The 19,358-nt window shown below is 42.3% G+C and overlaps 1 long non-coding RNA gene across 1 annotated transcript in view; it reads left to right on the top strand.

Annotated features, from left to right (window-relative positions):
- LOC130709413 (uncharacterized) overlaps positions 1-19,358 on the top strand; it is a 338,445-nt gene that overhangs the window by 313,589 nt on the left and 5,498 nt on the right. The window lies entirely within an intron of this gene.

The raw sequence follows: 19,358 nt of genomic DNA on the forward strand, positions 1-19,358 counted from the left end.
ATATTATCTTCATGGTGAGCAGAAGCAATCCTATCCTAATAGAAAAACTGTAGCATTGGATAATTAAATAACTCTCCACCTCTCCAGGCTCTAGTAGAAAGCATAAGTAAGTCTAAATTTGGGTATAAAGAGCATTAGGAACAATCTCAAGGAAATAGTAAGATATGCTGACAAATATTTATATTTATGTAGCTATCCAGTGTCATTTATAGTATCCACAAATTAGAAATAACCTAAGAGTCTAAGATAAGGGAATTAATGAAGTATAAATTAACCAGGTGACATAACATGCATTCATTAAAAGTAATGTTTTCAAATAATAAGGATAGGAAATTCTCATAATAATGCTCTTTTTTTTTTTTTTTTTTTTAGGTTTTGTTAAATTTGTTAAATTTCCCCCAAGGATTGTATCTTCGTTAGTGTTGAAAATGGGATTTTTCTTCTAACTGGTTATGTTTGTGTTTATGAAGACTTTTCATTTCTGTGTTTTAGTCTTTTTATTCTGCTACTTTACTGACATTTTTTATTGTTTGAGTTAGTTTTTTTTTTTTTAACATTTTTATCGGAGTATAATTGCTTTACAATGGTGTGTTAGTTTCTGCTTTATAACAAAGTGAATCAGTTATACATATACATATTTCCCCATATCTCTTCCCTCTTGTGTCTCCCTCCCTCCCACCCTCCGTATCCCACCCTTCTAGGTGGTCACAAAGCACCGAGCTGATCTCCCTGTGCTATGTGGCTGCTTCCCACTAGCTATCGATATTACATTTGGTAGTGTATATATGTCCATATATACACTACCACTCTCTCACTTTGTCCCAGCTTACCCTTCCCCCTCCCCATGTCCTCAAGTCCATTCTCTAGTAGGTCTGCATCTTTATTCCCGTCTTGCCCCTAGGTTCTTCATGACCATTTTTTTTTAGATTCCATATATATGTGTTAGCATACGATATTTGTTTTTCTCTTACTGACTTACTTCACTCTGTATGACAGACTCTAGGTCCATCCACCTCACTACAAATAACTCAATTTAGTTTCTTTTTATGGCTGAGTAATATTCCACTGCATATATGTGCCACATCTTCTTTATCCATTCATCTGTCAATGGACAGTTAGGTTGCTTCCATGTCCTGGCTATTGTAAATAGAGCCGCAATGAACATTGTGGTACATGACTCTTTTTGAGTTATGGTTTTCTCAGGGTATATGCCCAGTAGTGGGATTGCTGGGTCATATGGTAGTTCTATTTTTAGTTTTTTAAGGAACCTCCATACTGTTCTCCATAGGAGCTGTATCAATTTACATTCCCACCAACAGTGTATGAGGGTTCCCTTTTCTCCACACCCTCTCCAGCATTTATTGTTTGTAAATATTTTGATGATGGCCACTCTGACCGGTGTGAGGTGATACCTCATTGTAGTTTTGATTTGCATTTCTCTAATGATTAATGATGTTGAGCATTCTTTCATGTGTTTGTTGGCAATCTGTATATCTTCTTTGGAGAAATGTCCATTTAGGTCTTCTGCCCATTTTTGGACTGGGTTGTTTGTTTTTTTGTTATTGAGCTGCATGAGCTGCTTGTAAATTTTGGAGATTAATCCTTTGTCAGTTGTCTCATTTGCAAATATTTTCTCCCATTCTGAGGGCTGTCTTCGTCTTGTTTATGGTTTCCTTTGCTGTGCGAAAGCTTTTAAGTTTCATTAGGTCCCATGTGTTTATTTTTGTTTTTATTTCCATTTCTCTAGGAGCTGGGTCAAAAGGGATCTTGCTGTGATTTATGTCATAGAGTGTTCTGCCTATGTTTTCCTCTAAGAGTTTTATGGTGTCTGGCCTTACATTTAGGTTTTTAATCCATTTTGAGTTTATTTTTGTGTATGGTGTTAGGGAGTGTTCTAATTTCATTCTTTTACATGTAGCTGTCCAGTTTTCCCAGCACCACTTATTGAAGAGGCTGTCTTTTCTCCATTGTATATTCTTGCCTCCTTTATCACAGATAAGGTGGCCATATGTGCGTGGGCTTATCTCTGGGCTTTCTATCCTGTTCCATTGATCTATATTTCTGTTTTTGTGCCAGTACCATACTGTCTTGATTACTGTAGCTTTGTAGTATAGTCTGAAGTCCAGGAGCCTGTTTCCTCCAGCTCCATTTTTCTTTCTCAATACTGCTTTGGCTATTCAGGGTCTTTTGTGTTTCCATACAAATTGTGAATTTTTTTGTTCTAGTTCTGTGAAAAATGCCAGTGGTAGTTTGATAGTGATTGCATTGAATCTGTAGATTGCTTTGGGTAGTATAGTCATTTCCACAATGTTGATTATTCCAGTCCAAGAACATGGTATATCTCTTCATCTATTCATATCATCTGAAATTTCTTTCATCAGTGCCTTATAGTTTTCTGCATACAGATATTTTTTTCTCCTTAGGTAGGTTTATTCCTAGGTATTTTATTCTTTTTGTTGCAATGGTAAATGGGAGTGTTTTCTTAATTCCACTTTCAGATTTTTCATCATTAGTGTATAGGAATGCAAGAGATTTCTGTGCATTAATTTAATAATGCTCATTTTTAAAAAGCAGAGTATAGTCTCAATTTTGAAAAAAACATGTGAGAAGAAAACAAAACCTCATAATTATGTATACCCAGAAAAAGAGCTGGAAGAAATGTGCCATTCTACTAATAATGGATTATCTTTCATCTCTTCTTCTAAATACCCTATGTATTTTCCAAATTTTCTAAAATGGGAGTTCATTACTGTTGAAATCAGAGGGAATAGATTGTCATCCCGTGTGTGTGTGTGTGTGTGTGTGTGTGTGTGTGTGTGTGTATTTTTTTTTTTTTTTAAGATCAAATGTGTCCAAGCATCACCTCCAGCTAGAGTTGGATTTGAAGACTTGGGAGAAGGGCAATGGCCTTAAAATGGGGTGTTTCTACTATCCATTTTGATCCCAATGCTTTGGCCCCCAAATTGCATTTCAGAACTCAGCACCCAGGGAGTGAGGGCAGTGGGGCCTTCCCCTCCACACTCTGTCTTGTAGTGGACAGTGTCAGGGCTCCACCCATATAGGACTGTCAGGTAAAATACAGGACACCCAGTTAAATTCAAAGCTTAGATAAACAACGAATATTGCATGGGATATACTTACATTAAAAAATTATTCCTTGTTCATCTGAAATTCTGAGTCAGCTGGGCGTCTTGTATTTTAGCTGCTAAATCTGGCAACCCTGCATTCAAATCCCTTCAGATTTCCTCTTTACCGTTTTTGTAAAAGTAAAAATATCCCCCTTCTCCTTTACCAGTCCCCCCAGGAGCCCTTCCTTATTAAATCACTCACCCAGGGATCCTGCTCAGGATGTATTTCTGGGGAAGCTGGATTGCAGAGAAGCTCTCTCACCCATTTTTGCCGCCGTATCTCTTTTTCTGTCTCTCCATCTGTCTCCTTTGTTAGTTATCTCTCTGTCTCTCTCCCCGCATCTATTTCTCAAAAATTGCTCTCCTTTACTTTTTTTATGGATTATCTAAAAAATAAATATCTTCAGGATTTTTTCCAATGCCTAAAAGTATTACTAGTACAAATAGTAATCACAGCACAGAACTTTCCCACTGGAGGCCCACTAAGAGGCAGCCTGAGCCCCGTCAGCCTCTTGGTAGCAAGGCACGCCCACATCTCTGGGAGGAAGGTGAAGAAGATAGATTTGATGCTCAGATTTATATGGGAAGCTCTAGTCTCCCTAATAATCCTCCCTTAAGAGCTAACCCACGGGGAGTGGACGGGGCCCAGCCATAGACCAATATCTGAACTGTTGACTTCCCCGAACTCTCCTTTCCTCTCCCAACTGGTGGGTTTCCAGATTGTCTGAGGTTAAGTGTGGAGGACAGGAGATCCCAATAGCTATAAACACATTTGGTTTCTAAATCTTTCTGTCTTAATCATAACATCAAGATTGTTAAATTTAACTGTTCAGAATTAGCTCCTCTAGTCTCTGATTCTAGTCTGACAAATAGTCCCTGTGGCAAATAGCTTTAACTGGGCAAGTGGATGGTGCAAGAGGGGATAGGAAGAAAAAATATGTTGGTGAATATCTTGCATTAGGATAAGTCAGCAGGTATAGCAGAGGCAGCATAAAAAGAATTCAGCTGGAAAATCAGCCCAAACTAAATCAAATCTAATTCAAGCTCTTTATTTTTTTTTTCTTAGCGTAACTTCTGAAAATTGCTGTAGGTCAGAGGGCAGAGTAGTGTAGAAAGACGTATTTTCCTAACCTGGAGCTGATCATTATCCAGGTTGGGAATAAATCTGAAGCCTTCAATAGCAAGAAAGGACAAAACCCGCTCAAGCAGGCAGGCAGTATGTGCTGATAATGAATTAGGCAGCCCAGAGAGAAGGAACCATCAGGAGGCAGAAGGGAAGAGATGGGAAATATGCGGCCACCAGTTTCTGGGTTTGCAGTAGGGATGGACAGAGCAGGAGTGACAACCCCTTCTGCACACGATGCCTTGGGGAGCTGTGAGTCAGTGAAGAGGAGATGCAAGTCTATTTTAAAATGTTGTCATCTTTAATTTTCTCCATGTCACTCATGCTTGCATTGAACTGTTTGCTGTAAATGGAAACGTCATTCGAGTTAATTTGCTTTCAGTACCCTCCCCCCCCCCCAAATTTTAAATGATAAAGAGCTGGTTCCATTGGCTGAGGAGTTATGAACAATTTCATGTCTAAGCATTTTGCAGTAAGCTTAGAGAGACTGAAACAGTGCAGAGGCATGAGATACAATCATTCACTTACTCAGTTTACTGACTAATTCATGTGGCAAATAATTTTTGAGCCTCTACATTGTTTGAGACCTGTGCTAAGCCACAGAATGCGGAGAGATGAATAAAAATCAGTATATGGCATCACGATGTCACCGTGAGGTAGAGGAGGTGCATGGTGACTAGCCGTATTATACCGGTTGGCGCCATGGCTGAGATGCATCGTGGGAGGAGACCAGCTTTACCTGGGGAGGCTGGGGGTGGCTTCACAAAGGAGATGCTTCTTCAGGAATCAAGAGATCATCAAATGTATCCTTTGAAAGGAAGAGCATCCCAGAAAATGAAAACAGAGTTTGATAAGGACCAGAAGCCAGAGAAAGCACAGCATGTTTAAGAAATAACCAGACTTAAGTGTAGGAGGACTTCAGAGGACTTGGGCAGAGAAAATAAGAATGAGTCTGAAAGCAGGCAGGGGCCAGATCACAAGCCTCCTTAGCTTGTGATATAAAATTTGGACATTTTTTTTTTTTTTTTGGCCGCACCATGCGGCACGTGGGATCTTAGTGTCTCGACCAGGGGTCGAACCCGTGCCCCCTGCAGTGGAAGCCAGAGTCTTAACCACTGGACTGCCAGGGAAGTCCCGGGACATTATTCTTTGAAGATGCAAGTCACTGAATGGTTTTAGCAGGGAAAGAATGACCAAACTTATCACATTTTAGAAAGATCACTCCTGTATTATTGTCTTAAGAATGAGGAGGCCAGGGTGCAAGCTGGAAGTCTGGTACATACTCTAGGGAAACTAATATAGGGTCAGAACTAAACCAGTAGGAATGGGGCTGGGAGGAAGGGAAGCTTCAAGAGGTTGTGTGGGTGCAGAAGTGAGGAATTAGACTATGTACAAATGAAAGGGGGGAGAAGATGATGTCCAAGTTTTGGGGTTGGATGCAGAATAATAAGCGTACAGGATAGACAGGAGGCTTCCAGGGGATTAGAGAAGAGAAATTCAGCTTTAGATATGGCAAATTTGAGATGCCTGTGGGACATCCAAATGGAGACGTCTTTGTGCTGTTTGATGTGAAGCTCAGTAGAGAGGTCTGGGCTGATTTATTATTTGCGAATCGTTTCTCTGCTGTGAATCAACACTGTCCTGAATAGTAATATTTAAGGGGTGGGAAAGAAGAAGACTAGCCAGTGAAAGAGACTGAAAAGAATCAGCCAGAGGTATAGGAGAAGAACCCTGGAGCCTGATTGCCAGGAGACAGGGAAGTCAGAGTATCAAGAAGAAGAAGGGAATGGTTAACTTTGCCAAATTCCTTAGCAAAGAAATCACACTGGGCAGTTGGAGTCAAGTCTGACTGCAAGATGGCCACCAGCCACAGGGCGTCAGATCGTGTTCCAAACCATGGGAGAGCTTCCCAACAATCAATACACCTAATGCCCTGCACACAGTAGGCTGTTCATAAATATTAAAGTCAGAGATGTTTAACAACAGAATTATTTGTCTGATGAGGGCTACACGGGAGCTCGTTGGGTAGAGGTGGGCCGCCTACCATACAGGGATGTTATAAAGGGGAATCTGCAGTGGATGGGAGATCTGTACAAAGAGGGACATTCTAACATTTGGATGGCAAGTATTTGGGGTGAGCAGTTTTAGCTTTTGTTTTCCTTTAAATTTTAAAATGAAATTGGGCAAATGGATAGTGAGACCGCAGGCCACCTCTTACTCACCATGCTGTTTGAGGTAATTCCTGTAACCCTGTGTCACATTTCTCCATCTAAAACTAATCTATCCCATCTACTTCACAGAGAACAAATGTTGTGCTTGTTAAGTGTTTGGGAACATTCAGAGAAAGAGATGGGTAATGGAACAGCTCCGACCTGGGAGATCTCAGCCTGGCTTTGCTACTATTTTACTAGGTCAGCTTAAGCACGCTAGTTTGTTACAAAATGCAGGCGATAGACAAGAGGCGGTCTAAGATCACAGCCACCTTCCGTTTCTTTCAGGCTGTGATGATCGATTCTTCAGCACAATCACCACTGTCCTCTGCCTGGTGCAGGGTGCATGCAGTATGGAAAGAGCTTTTCAAATACACGCTGACTCAGTTGGTCCTCAGTATAGTCCAGTGGTGGGGCTGCGGGAGGGATTCCATTATTGCCGGTAGTTTTCAGATGACACTGAGCCTCCAAAAGGCCGGCTGTGACAGGTCTGAAGTCACAGAACTGACGAAGGGCGAGTTCTCTTGTCTCCAGAATCCATGCTCTTCCTACCCCCCTACAGCATCGTGTGCTTATGCTGGGCCTGGTCATTATTAGGCAGAAACCCTCGATCGCTAAGGAAGCGGGTGGAACCGGCCTGCAGAAGGCCTGAGTTAGAGGCGCAAGCTGTCTGTGGTGCACAAACGCGAGAAGGCCGTCTCCCCTTTTCGGGGGAGGTGCTCAGCCTCGGCACGCACAAGGGGAGAGCCATCCCATCCTGGAGGTTCACAGGCTGGTGAAGGGGACGAAAGGAGATGGGGGAGGCAGGCTGGGAAGCTCTGGGCACACGCCAGCCTGCCCCTTCTGCCAGCCAGCTGGTCGCACAGCAATGCCGTTGCTCTCCAGTGCCGTAGGGGCCAGCATGCCTGTGCTGCGAGCTGCTTCTCTCCTCATGGCCTGGGTAAAATACCCCTCAGAGGCACTGGACTCTCCCTCCCATTCAATCCAAATATTTAGCTTCGAGCCTGCCTCAGCTGGGCTTTGGCAAGAAGTGTTTGGAGGAGGAGGCCGCTGTGAGGGGCCCTCCTTTGAAGCCCCGGGTGTCCTCCAGTGATGTAGGGCCTGAGCCAAGCGGGTTGAACTTTGAGGCCAGCAGCAGGTTTGGGACGCTCGGGGGCTGCCGACTTGAGCTGAGGGGGCCCAGGGCCCAGATGCCAGCACGGACGCGGGCTCTCTCAGCTGGGAGTAGAGCCCTGCGCACCTTGTCGACCAGCCCGGGCACTGGAAAGTGCAGGGGGGACGTTGGCTCTCTCCAAAGAGAAAGGAACTCTGATTATTGAGCCCTGTCGTGAATTTCTTTGGGTGCCTGCTTACTATGATTGCCAGTGAACCACCTGGAGAATATAGGCTTCTGGTCCCTGAAACTTTAGATTCTGGGTGCTGTTGCTACCGGGAAACACAGGACTTGTAATAACTTAAAGCTATGACAGGTCCCAGGTCACTTGGGGTCCACTGCACCACTAGACCATCAGGCAAAGAAAGGAGTTACCGCACCAGCAGCTGTAATTAACTCTGATCGCAAGGAGGAAGGGCTGCTGTTTCCCAGCGAAGACGCAGAGTGTGTGTGGCCTCAGGTCATCCACTAACCTCTTCTGCTCTGCCCAGCACTTACTAAATGTACAAGCTTAAAGGTGTGGTGACCCGGGCCACAGACCCTCAGAGATGGGTTAACACACAAAGCAAGCCATCTAGTGAGATGCTGACAAGAGAAGGGGGAGATGGACCTGGAAGCGTGGAGGACCAGGAGATGATGAGTCTCATACTTTCAGGGCCAATTGCAGTGTCAGACCCGGAGTGAGTCCCACAAAACCTCTCTAGTATGTTTCCCCAGGAGTTGTGATCAACCAGAATCTCGGAGAAGCTGTGCTTGGATGAACTGACCTGGTGAGAAGCCTGGGCGTCTGAGCAGGACACAGTGTGCAGGTTACAGATGCTGTTAGTGCCCCCAGCGTCCTCTTTCCTGGGCCTGTCCTGTTTCTCACAGCTTCTCCCTTCCCTAGAGAATTATGTTCTATTGATTGAGAACCCCATTAAGGACGTTATGCACCTCCCCCAGCTGCCCTCTCCCCTACCCCATCCCCTTTCCTCCACTTGTCGTACCTCAGTCAATGACTCCCTGATACAGAATTGTAAAAGCATCGAGCTCCACTGTTAAGGTAGGAATCAAGGGTGTGTGTGATTCACGCTCCAGAGTCCTCTGTGGGATCAGGCTGAAGGTGGGCTCCAGCTGAGACCACAGACTGGCTTAGCTCCTCTCTTGTCAAATCCCTTTCACCTCATTCCTTTTCTCCTATAAGGAATCTAATCCCCATTTCAGTCTCTGGTTCTAGGTACCAGCCTTAGGTCAATCCCATACTTGCCAGGCTGAGCATCCTGCAAGGCCCTTTATGTGCATTATCTCACACGGTCTTCAGTTAAACATGTGAGATAATATTCCCATTTATCTTTATTATTAAGCTGAGGAAACCAAGGGTCAGAGTAGTGAAGTAACTTGGTTAAAGTTGCACAGTTCATATTCAAGTCTAAGTCTATCGCCAAAGCCCCTGGCTCTCACCCTTATTCTTTCCTGCAGAAGAAATAGAAATAGTATAGTTTAATATTATAGAAGTAGTAGTAAACCCTGTCACTGAGGGAATGGCCTGGATAAGGAAATTGGGTAAGGAGATTTAGAGAAGAAAAGGCTCTGGAGAAGCTCCAGAGAGGCAAGACTAAGGTCTGTAAACCCCTGATATGCTCTCAATTAAGAGAACATCTCAGTTAGGTAACCTCCTAATCCCTGAAAGTGCCCACACCGAGGCCAGAGCGTAAACACCAAGACGGAGCACGGAAAGTTCCTACAACTGGAGGCGAGTAGCACAAAATGATCCTTGAGTTTCCATCCGACCCAACACCTTGATGATCATGAGAAGAATTCTATGGCTATGCCTATATTGCTTAACCCCATATGTATTGGTCTGACAGCCTTGAGTCTGAGTAACCCTAGGACCACTTGTCCAAACCTAGGCCAGCATTTACAAATGAAAGGCCCCAAGTGCTCTGTCTCAGTGGGAGATCACAGAAGACAGAAGGAGAGGAATGTGGCTTCCCTTTAGGTGCAGTGCATATAGGTGTTGCGTGTTCTTCCATCTAGACTTGGAGGGTGACCCCAAAAGTCCTGCCTCATTCAGGGGGTGGCTCAGCAGAGTAAATGCTAGTAACCATGGTGTTGATGAGAATAACGTTCTTACTACCACGTGCCAGGTATTGTTCCAAGCACCTTACATGACAAGCTCATTGAATTCTTCTCTCAGATAAGTAGTTACTATTATTATATCCATTTTAACGGTGAAGAAACTGAGGCACAGATAGGTTAGTGATGCATGGTCTTTCATGAATGTACAGTAGAGTTTTCCAGGGGCTACATGATGTGTGATATTATAATAGATTGAATGCAGAAGCAGGCATGAGAATCAGCCTTCTTCCGTTAAACCAAACATTAAATGAATTTATTTTTTCTAACTGCTTTTTATTTTTTAATTAACTTTTAATTGTTTTTCTTCTGTTAGTTTTTTTTCTAGTTTTTTAAAAAATTTGAATAGGAGTAGAGTTGCTTTACCATGCTGTGTTAGTTTCAGGTGTACAGCAAAGTGAATCAGTTATACATATACCTATATCCACTCTTTTTAAGATTCTTTTCCCATATAGGCCATTACAGAGTATTGAGTAGAGTTCCCTGTGCTTGACAGTAGGTCCTTATTAGTTATCTATTTTATACTTAGTAGTGTGTATACGTCAGTCCCAATCTCCCAATTTATCCCTCTCCCCCTCTTACTCCCTGGTAACCATAAGTTTGTTTTCTGCAGCTGTAACTCTATTTCTGTTTTGTAGATAAGTTCATTTGTACCCTTTTTTTTAGATTCCACATATATGCTTTTTAAAAAATTATAGTTACTTTCATAAAATTGTTATTTATATCAAAATGTAATGAGTTCATTCCTGTTATTTTTAAATGAACTAATAAATATTTAAAAATTGTCCTTAGTTTAGGCTCTAATATGCTAAATATTGAAAGATATAATCTGTACATAAAGTTCTGAGTTTCTCTATAGTTCTCAGAGTGTAAACGGGTTCTGACACCAAAAAGTTTGAGAACCTTTAATTGATTCCATTCTTTAATCCAGAATACCTCCCACGCTTTCATCTTGGCAAAATGAAATTTGATGAATAAAACCTGTGGCATGTTCACTGGGGCTCGGTCAAATGTAACTACAGTTTTGTCCTGTTTATTAATTATCTCACTGGTCACTGGTCCTTCACAAATAATATTTCCTTTTGCCTCTGGAGATCCCCTCCTCCCTAAATGACTAAATACTTATTGAAGGTATCAAGGGAAGTTGGCACGTACATGTTAAGGATGATACCTGCTGTACTGGAATCAGACTTTGGGGGAAAATAGGAGTGAGAGGAAGAGAGGTTGGACAGTGAGCTCAATGGGCTACATACGGACAAGGAGGGTCTCTCCCCCATTGGCCCAGGGGTGACCTTGGCTACTCTAAGGGCAGGAAGCAGAGGAAGCTGGACATTCTTCTCCGGAATAGCCCTGCTCCCCTCATCTGTCTCAGAATTAGTTGTGAGGGAAAAATGCTGTCACTACACACCATCTCCTCGTTTGAAGTAACCAAGATTTAGGTGAACCTCAACGCAAGATCATGGTTGAGAGAAAACGGGGAATCATTTGGGGAAACAAAAACCCTTTAAGAAAAGAAAAGTGATTTGACCCACTGATTAATAGAAGGGGTGTTTTTAAAATTTTTTTCTGTAGCTGAACATTTTCTCAAATCTTTCTGTTGAGATGAATACCTTGAACAGATGATCTTGGGGAAGAGTATCCACCTCAATGTCTGCATACTTAGAAGGATAATTAAATGATTAAATTTGGAATCATGTGGTTAGTGTTTTCCAGAGATATATTTACCACCGTATCTGCATAGGCTAGAGCAATTCCTGGCACATGTAGGTACTCAGAAAATACTTGTCGAGTGGAAATCAGGAAAGAAGGGAAGGAAGGAGGGAAGGAAGAAAGGAAAGAAGGAAGGAAGGAAGGAAGGGAGGGAGGAAGGAAGCTTTTCTTCATTCTGACTGATCGGTTTTAGAAGTTATACTTGTGATACTATTCCATGAAAAAGGATTTGGCCTAATTGGAGATAAGAAAAATCTATTTTTCCCACTAAACTTATAAAACCCAAAGCATTTACCTTATGAGTTGTGTTTATGGAAAGTGTTTCTAAGGAAAAATGATGCCATGTGCAAAAGCATGCACCCATTTGTTGACTAAGGGGAATAAGACTTACTATGGCAAGTTCAGAAAAAGGGAATTCTCTGACTGCCTCTCTGAGTCTGGTAGATGCCTGCCACTCTTGCATCACAATTGAGGCACTTAGTATTTTGGCTCCTCCTCTTCTAAAACAGTTTACTCCTGCCTGATCCTTAAAAACAGGAGTTGCAAGGAAATGTGTGGATTCAGAAAAAAAAATACACCCCATAGCCACCTTTAAATGCATTTTTCCAAGGCATATCAAAATATCCTTGGAATTTGTTGTGAAAATTTGACCACCTCCTAGTTAGCATGAAGTTAAAATTAACTATAACATGTGTTTTAGGGATCTCAATTTGCAAGATATTAATAGAGTTCATGGGCAGTTAACTGCAATAAAGGGAGGAAATGAAGTTTATAGTGCAAGGCCCTGGGGATTACAGCCTTCCCTACCCCTGAGCACATTCATATCCCAGAACTTGACGGGAGGTGAAGGAGGAGGCCATAAAGGGAACACAGGGGTAAATCTCAAGCCTAACGTAATGGATCTCCTTCTCTTCCCTCCTGGGAGGGGTGCAGTACCTTAGAGGTGGCCTCACCCAGGCCTGCTTCTTCCTGCTTATTCAAGAACCTCATGATTCAGCCAGAGCTGCAAAAGCAGGGACCTTCACAAAACTCATAGCTACTGGAACATCAGGAGAGAGCTCTGACCCATCCCTTATACATTCTCTGAAAACGTGAAATATAAATTATAAATGTGCTGAGTCTGGCTCTCCAGTTGAATTGCTGAGGCAAGAGAAAGTCATGGAAGACATCCTGGGTTGAGAGTCAGGGGATAGGAATTTTTCTTTCCCCTGCTGTCGATTCTCCTGTGACCTTGAGAAAGTCACTTCTCCCTTCTGGACCTCTGCCTGCTCACCTGAACAGGGAAATGGTGGGGCTAGGTGGTCTGTAGGGGCTCTTCCTACACTTTAATCTATTGTTTAATGTGAATCCGACCTTTTTCCATGGGCTTTCTAGGAAAACCTACTAAATAATGATTACTTAATACATAATTCAGATATTAGAGCCAGAAAAAGTCAATGTAAACTAAAGTAAGGTTGATAGGGAGGAAGGTGGGCTTTAGTTCAAAGTCCCAAGAGGAGTAGAATGATTACAGAGGAAAGAGGGCATTTCAGGCAAAGAGGAGGCTCTGGGTAAAGGCCTGGAGTGTGGAGAAACGGCCACTGAGTTGAGTCAGTGGGGAGAGTGAAGTAGTTGGAGCAGACTGAAACACAAGAAGAGAACCACCGTGGTTTTCCCAGGACTTCGTGTGGGAAGGGAGGAGTCTTCTGAGGCTGTCTCTGGGGGCAACTGCAGGGACATACTTCCATGTAGTGTGTGGAAGCCTTTGTGGACTTGGAAGGTCAAAATCCATGGCTGGTCTAGACCCTTTCTGACGAGGGGCCCATCAGTCTTGCCTGCCCACGAGTGCATTAGAGCTGAGATTTGACCCTCTCACTCCATTGGCCCACGTCCTTACGTTAGTTCTTTTCACTCTAGCTCCTTCACAGGCCCGTGTGATGCTCACCTTCTGCTTGCAGAATGGGGTCGTTCTCCTTTCGGGAGAGCCTCCAATGAAAGGATCTGGGATTGTTGACTTTCCAGGGTGCTGGTGTAGGAAGTCTTTCACCCTCTAGTTGGCTCCCCTCTTCAGATCATTAGGGCTCAATCCTCTGAACCTCTAGGGGGCTTAAGAGTACCCAGGACCCAAAGCAGTCCTGCTCACGACAAAGGTTATCAGGAGCCTTGAACCACTTCTGTCTTCCGGCCAGTGGAGCTTAGAATATCACACATCCTTGTTGAGATGCATTGACTGGGTTTGATGGCCAGACACTCTCATTAGCTTCTAATCACTTAGGCCACAAAGAGGGCTGAGGCTTGGTGCTCCCCAGGTGACCCTGCTCATATCTCTACACCCCCGGTCTTGTTCAGAGGACAGAGATCTACCCTTACATATTTCTTAGTCATGAACCCCTACTTCGTTCAGTGTCCAGGGCACCTACAGGATCACAGCTCTGTGAAGAATTCAGCCCATTTATCTGGGTATATCCTGTGTTACGTTTACAGAGCCTGGATTCTTTGCCTGACTGATAGATGCTGTAGCAGAGATCACCTTCTGAATGACGACCAAGGCTCTCAGACAGCCTCTCACACCTATTTCCTTAGGTCCACTCATGTTGCAGGCTCCTCTCCCCCGCAGAATTCATCACACATTCTTCCTGCTTGAACTTGATTTCTGGCCCTTGATTTGCAAAGGGTTACAGCAATAGTGGCCACACAGAAACACCAGAAACTGTTTGTTATTATTAAGACCTCATTTTACTCTCGTTAAAGATCTTCTTGAGAAAGAATCTTCTGATGCTAACTCATGTTCTTTATGGGAATTATTTGATAACTACCTGATAAAATTTTTTAGGCTTATAATCAGTTGCTGTGGATCTTCAGAACACTGAGAAATGAAAGGAAATATGTAAGGTTTGTTTGTCCCTTTAGATGCTTGTTTTAATTAAAGTCAGTATTTGCACAAATGTAGTCTTTTGAATTGTGCACACTTTATGCCTTAGTTTATCTACATACAGTCCCTGGCCAGAGGTAATTTGTTTTCTAAAGAGAATGTCCACGTGTCTGAAGCATCAGAGCTACAGGCTATGCCCTTCCTGCCCCCCCAAACCCCCCACACCCTGCAGACTTTGTCCTTCTCAGTCCAAGGCAAGGGAACTGTCAGCTGGCTCAGACCCACCATGCATGGAACCTGGAATCTATCCTTGCCTACAAGTCCCGGGCCCCAAGGAAACTGCAGTAGATCTTAAGTATCTAGGAGTCTATTGAATGGTAGGCCTTTCAACCCCCAGAATTGTGCCAGTCACAGGCAGAGGCCAGCTGCCATGCCTTGCCAAGCAAAATGGATACTCTTAATATCACTGAACTAGTCAGTACTGAGTTAATGGAACCCCTTTGAAACCTATGAACTGGACTCCGGACCACATCCATTGAGGGCCTCCACATTATATCTTCACTCAAGACACACCTCCTTTTGTTCCTCCAGTGGGCCCATGCAACAGTGTCCTAGAATGCTTTCAATGCCTGAAAAATAGCTGATTGAGTCTTACAGTTTTGGGTTTCTTGTTGAGTTTGTTATGATCAAGGTGAGGTTCTTATCCTTCCCATTCCTTCACAGTCCAATGAGAGAGGATGTCCATGAGACCTGATGCATCTAGGGGAAATCACCTACAACCCTAAATAATTCAGGCCTGATCTCCCTCATACAAGTGAGAATGTGGGCAAAATTCTTTCTGCTTCTAATCCCTGAGTCCTTCACACTTTCTGCTCTTCTAGAAGATTCCCATAAGCAGCCCAAATTCATCTGAAGGGTTCCACATGCACCAAGGTCCTGAAGGCTTTGGGGAAAGCCAGCTTTGGAGCTGCAGGGGTTGTTCATACACTGAGCAGAGGCACTGTTCTAAGTAGCATTTTCAGAACAAGGAGAGACTCTGATTCTTCTCATTTGGGACCAGAAGAATTGCTGGTTTAACTCAGAGGATCACGATAATAGAGCCTTTTGAATGACCGGGTAAGGAGTAAATCACATTGGTTTTGCAGTAGGCAGCTTAGGGTTCTAATTCCTGTGCAGCCATCTACCAACTCTGAGGCCATGAGCCCTTTATTTCTCTTCCCCCTGGTAGCTTCATCAATTAAATGGGAATAACAAATGTACCGCAAGGAGTTACTGAGAGAATTATGGCCATGGTTATAAAATACCTAAACAGAGTCTGGTACACAGGAAGTGCTCAATACATAGAAGCTATTCACTACCATAAAGGAGAGTTAAGGCAGGTTGCCGGATTTACTTTATCATTCTCTCTGGGTCTGAGAGATTCCAAGGGAGCTGATGTAACCAGGGAGATGGCCTAGTTAGCTCTAGGAAAATCTACAACAAAAACTTACTTTTCTCATAAACTTCAGCAGAGCTAAGAGGAATAACTCTCCCAAAGTTTGAACAAGAGCAAAAGGCTGAATTCAGGTTCTAGTTGTCTTGCAGACAAGTAAATCTCCTTCCCACCCATCCCCACCACATATGTGCACGAAGGTGCACAGTGCTTGCGAATGCACACATGCGTGAGGACACATGTGCACACACTCACATATTCACATGCAAAGCATCTCCCACTCTAAGCCAAAGCCCCCTCCTGTGACCCCTGCGCCCCTGTTCTTAAGCTCCTGGACTGTGCCGAAGGAGAAGAAACTGATGTTTCAAGCTTGGTGAAGTCTAACTCATCAAAATAGTTCGGATTACCCCCTGCACTACTTTACAAGGCATTTTAGGCATTTTTTCATGGGGTTGGGAAATCATGTTTCACCAGTAATAAACAGAGTTGAAGCCCAAAAGACTAGAGCTTAATTTCAAACTCAGAACTGAGGAGGTCAGAGTGGGTCCTATCACGGAAAATCATCAACTCCCCTTCCTCAGCAGAGCAAGACATATTCTGGAAGAAAGAGAGAAGGCTAAAAATCAAGCACAGCAGTTTCTAATATTTTTCCTCGTGACTTTTCTTAATTAGTGTTGACTAGCTTAACGAAGCAATTAAGGGGCTTATTTGCTTTTTAAATCACATGTGAAATTTAAGAAACCTTGAAATAGAAGAAATATTTGTCCCCAAGATCTTATCCCACGAGGGATATCAGTTTGAATATTCTCCAACAACTAGAAAGTAAGGATAACTGGCCCTGCTCTCCAAATGAGGCCCAAGCAAAACAGACATCGCAGTAGCCAGCTCTGCAGGGAGAAGTCCTCATAGGTAACGGGCTGCTTCTTGAGTGTATTTCTAAGACTTACATTGAAAACAATGATAATTAGCTTTTAATAATAATTAACTTGAACAATAATATGAATAATGATATCCTTCATTTATTGATTACTTATGTGCTGGTAGTTGTGTTGTTCACTGTTCATATATTATTTCGATTTAAGTCTGCAAGTTTCCCCCCCCCCCTTCTTTCTAATAGAGTAAGGAAATAGGGACTCAGGGAGGTTAATTGGCATGCCCAGATTCCCACACCTGGTATGGACTGGATTTAAGCTTTTTTTAGTCTGAGACACATGGTCTTTCCCTGGTATTTTACTACCTCTCCTTGTGGCAATTCTTAACCATGAGAACTGTGGCCCAAGTACACTAGAGATTATTAAATAATTACATTCGTGTATGTATGTTTACATTTATGCTTATGTAACAGCATATATAAATAGAATATTATTAAAATTTGTTTTTTTTAATGTTAATAATCATATAATCAAATTATCTATATTACAACATAATATACATTATACTATGTATAATATACTAATCATATAATTATTGTATCATTCTTATACTACTTATTTAATGAATGATAAAATGATAAAATTACATATAAATATATACAATTTATATAAACAAATAATTAATATGTATTAATATGGTATATAAAACATGATACAGGGCATATAAATGATACAGACTCATATAATATGAACCATAATATAATAATATGTAAGGATCTATAAAACATAAAATAATACATATGTGTGATATATGTAATGTTTATATAAATATATATATTTATATATCATGTAATGATATACATGATACAGACTCATATAATAATACATAATATATAATGTATTATATATTATAATATATAATATATAATATAAAATATAATAATACATAAGTGTGGCAATTATATCTTTTTTTTTTTTTATTTTGGCTGCATTGGGTCTTTGTTGCTGTACGCGGGTTTTCTCTAGTTGCAGCGAGCGGGGGCTGCTCTTCGTTGCGGTGTGAGGGCGTCTCATTGCAGTGGCTTCTCTTGCTGCGGAGCATGGGCTCTAGAGCGCAGGCTCAGTAGTTGTGGCGCACAGGCTTAGTTTCCCTGTGGCATGTGGGATCTTCCCGGACCAGGGCTCGAACCCGTGTCGCCTGTATTGGCAGGCGGATTCTTAACTGCTGCACCACCAGGGAAGTCCAGCAATTATATCTTAAATAAGTACATATAATTGTTTATAAAATTATCATATAACTTGATAGAGGATTAATATTTATTTTAATAAGTAGACACATAGGGTAGAATTCTATATCACTATCTAATATAATGATAAATGAATTAGATTAGTAAATAACAAGATGAATAAATCATTAATCAATTGGCATAGCCATAGTCTAATGTAGTGCCTCTAGCTATGGCAAGTTAATATTGCCTATCATGTTCTAGAACCGGTGCTAGGCTCTTATATCACCTCTGCTAAACCTCACAGCAAACCAGCAAGGTAGGCGCCATTAGTGGAAAATAAGTTGAGGCTTAGATGAGTTAAATGTTTTGTTTTGTTTTACCTTCAGAGACACAGAGCTAGTAAAAAGCTAGATGTAACCCTGATTTTGTCTGATTCCATATCCTATGGTCTTTGCACTCTACCAGGTTAGATGAGTAGGTGGAGGAGAGAAAGTGACAAAACAAAGGAAGGAAAAGGAAACTGTGTCTTGATGCTTGCCCAGTCCTTATAGGGGAGGACAGTATGGCATATGCCAAGTTTCTCTGATACAATAGGAAGGCCGAAGAAGCTGACCCTGGCATCAATCCAGCCATTCCCTCAGACACTTGCTTATTCAACACGCTGCTCCCCAGGGTACTGGGGAGGAGGGAAGGACATTGGGGTGGCAGCTCATGGCCCGTGTCTTGAGGCTGGCAGGCGCAGGCTAGTTGCCAGGCCCCTCCCAGTGTGACACCCTTGTGACCAGAGTCTGCACACTCGATGGCACGCCCTTGGACTTGGTCTATTTTCCCCACTTCTGGGATTGCAGCCTACATACTTGGCATTGGAAAGGTTGGCAGCTTCAAGTCAGATTGGGAGGATGTCCCAGATGGGCACTGAATCAACAGTGCCAACAAGAGGAAAAAAACACATGTGAGCCCAGGGAGATTTCTTAACTATTTACCGAATAGGGGGAATTGTTTATTTCCCCATATCTCCCAAAGAGTCCATTTATGAGCTCCATTTATGACTTCAAACAGGCAAGTTGGCAGAGATATGGCAGTGAAGATAAGATGATGACTAATTAATGGTCTTGCAACAGGTTTCAACACCCAGATCTACAACTACTTATATTTTTTTGCTTAACCACTAACATTTATTTTCAAATACAAACATGCTTTTAAGTATTTTTGTTAATACAGCTAATAGTTTTATCTTGTTCCTGGCACTATTTCCTCTTCTTGATAGGGTTATAAATAGGGTATTCCACTTGGCAAGGATCTTGCCCATGGCATTGAAGAGATGGTTCTATACTTACTGTAGCAAAAAACAGCACATAGTTGGCATACTTTCCTCCAAACTCTCCTAACATTTACACTGCCATCTACATACTTTTCAGTTGACTTCACTCTGAAAATTGCCTGTTCCTCTGATACATACCAGAGACTTGGCTACTTGGACATTTGGAAAGAAAGAAAAAAATAAAGAGCAGAACATGAACGAGCATTCTTCCCAT

Source organism: Balaenoptera acutorostrata, chromosome 12 (genome assembly GCF_949987535.1).
Source record: "Balaenoptera acutorostrata chromosome 12, mBalAcu1.1, whole genome shotgun sequence".
NCBI lineage: Eukaryota > Metazoa > Chordata > Mammalia > Artiodactyla > Balaenopteridae > Balaenoptera > Balaenoptera acutorostrata.